Here is a 2,500-nt window from a genome sequence, read left to right as displayed (position 1 = left end):
GCCATGTTTCTGGGCGAGCCTCAAAGCCTGTGCAGGTCCGCTGAGAGTCACTCCTGGGCCCTGCCCGCCCTCACGTACCCCCAGCTGAGACCCTGGAGGAGCTGGGATAGATGGACCTTGCTCCTTCAGCACCATCCATTTCTCACCCGGGCACTGTCACTTAGTGGTGCCAGCCTGGGGGAGGGGTAGCTGCCAGCCCCACTGCCTCTGCCAGGCACGCACACTGCCATATCTCCTGGTGACAGGCTTGGGCCGGCTGGGTCCACATGCTCCGGTGGGACCAGCTGGACACAAGGGTGGCAGGAGCGGGAGCACCACCCTGGGACAACTAACTTCCTGTTGCTCTACCCTCTGCTGGCACAGCCCTCATGGGCTGTCCTTACCCCTAGGAGTAAAGTCTTGCTCCTCAGGGGTGGGGATGGCAAATGGCAGGGGAGGGCTGGAGGTGCCAGGGTTACTCAACTGAGAACCCTGTGTCTGCTGACCTACTGGTATAAGAAGGTGAGCAAACTAGAACTCTGGGGGGAGGGCACACTTTTTGGATAGCAATTGCGTACTGTAGACTAACAGCCTTAAACAAAGAAATAGAAACATACATTTTTAACTCAGTCCTTATACCTGTTGGAATCTATCTTGAGGAAATAACCATTCACGCAAAATCATATAGAAGAATTCCGTTGAATCATTGTATTAGAAGGAAAACAGAAACACTAAATGTTAAGCAATTATATGATTGTACTTCTTTTATGCATCCAGAGACATGTATTTAAAGTTTTTCTTAGATAACGAAATAAACTGATGAATGGAGTGGATGCAGACACATGGAAGCATGGAACAGAGTGTGGAATATGGGAGGGAAGGTGGAGGAGGGTGGGTGGTGGGAAGTAATCAACCAAGAACCTTGTATGCATATATGCATGGCCCAGGGCCACAATGGGTGGTAAGGGCTTGGGGTGGGGGGCGGGAGTGGGCTGGAGGGGTTCAATGGGGGGAAAAAGGGTGACATGCAACACAACAACAAAGAATTATAAAATAAACAAACAAATAAATAAATAGAGTATATTTTTAAAGTTCTCATCATAAGAAAAGGAAATATAAATAGTTCAGAAAATATTTAATCCTGAATTTGCAAAACTTATACATTGTATATTATTTTGTGCATCCAATATATAAATGCAATTATAAAGCTAAGAAAATATTCCGAAATACCAGCAGCTGTTAATGCTGAATGGCAAGACACAATTCATTTTCATTTTCTTTTTTTCCTTAAATTGTCTTCAACTGACTAGAGTAACTGAATTGCCCATCTCCGCTCCAACCCAGGGACCAAGGCAAGTACATGTGGAGGCTGTCAGGTAATAGAAAACCGCACTCAGAGAAGAGTAGCGGTTCACTTGTATTTTCTGCTGTAACACACAATCTAGAGCCCCTCTTCCAGCAACAGGGAAACAATAGAATTGAAAGTAACAAAGGGCCAGTACAAGCAAACAATCAGGCCCCCATACTGAAGCGGCAACTCCTGTAGGGTTCCATGCCTCAGGGAAGCATGCACTACCTAGGGAAGGCCTCTAGGTTAGTTTTAGCCCCCACTTATCGTCCTGGGGTTAATGTAAAAAAATGGGGGCACAGTGCGCCGCATGTTCCGGATCAGCAGGCAAAGCTCATGGATACAGGAGGAGATCGAAATTCGCAGTTGGTTAACATCTTCAGCAGTGAGTTGGCTAAATAAGGGAAAAAGAAAATCAAATCAAAGGTGATAAATCGGCACCTAGCTCTCTCTGGCCCCTCAGGTGGCGACAGGCCCAGTTCACCCTGAATACCTCCCTAGAACTGACTTTTATTTATTCTATTCTATTCTGTTCTATTCTATTCTATATTTTATTTTATTTTAAGGGAGGGGAAGGGGGGAGGGAGGGGGGGGAGAGAGAGAGAGAGAGAGAGAGAAACATAAATGTGAGAGGAGAAACACATGCATCAGTTGCTTCCCTCACACACTGACCACAAACTGATGTGGGGGGGGGGGCAGGTATTGAACCTGCAACCCAGGTAGGTGCCCTTAACAGGGGATAGAGCCTTCCACCCTCCAATGTGCCTGCCCAGGCTCTAACCACTGAGCCTCACTGGCCAGGGCTAGATCTGACTTTTGGGGGAAATCTCCAATTCAATATTATAAAGACCCTCGGGAGACCCACCCTAGCCACCTGCCCGCCCCACCTCCAGTCCCCACCATGACCCTCTTTAGAACTAACATAGTTAGAAGACTGTCAGACACTATGAGCTCCTGCTCCACTGCTGCTACATGAGGTTGCGTACGCGGGCCCAGGAAATGGCACGCTCTCACTGCCTCCACGGATGAGCTGAAGGGCACCAGGATGGAGCTAGAGGAGAGTCAGTTAAGGCACCGTCCCATTCAGACTTTGCTGCTTCCGCTCAGGCCACTCTCCCCGTCTTAGTCCCTCACATATGCTCCCTCCTTCCTGGTCTCTCAGGCCACCTCCCC

This window comes from Myotis brandtii, unplaced genomic scaffold (assembly GCF_000412655.1).
Source record: "Myotis brandtii unplaced genomic scaffold, ASM41265v1 scaffold889, whole genome shotgun sequence".
Classification (NCBI taxonomy): Eukaryota; Metazoa; Chordata; class Mammalia; order Chiroptera; family Vespertilionidae; genus Myotis; species Myotis brandtii.
This window is presented reverse-complemented; position numbering follows the sequence as displayed.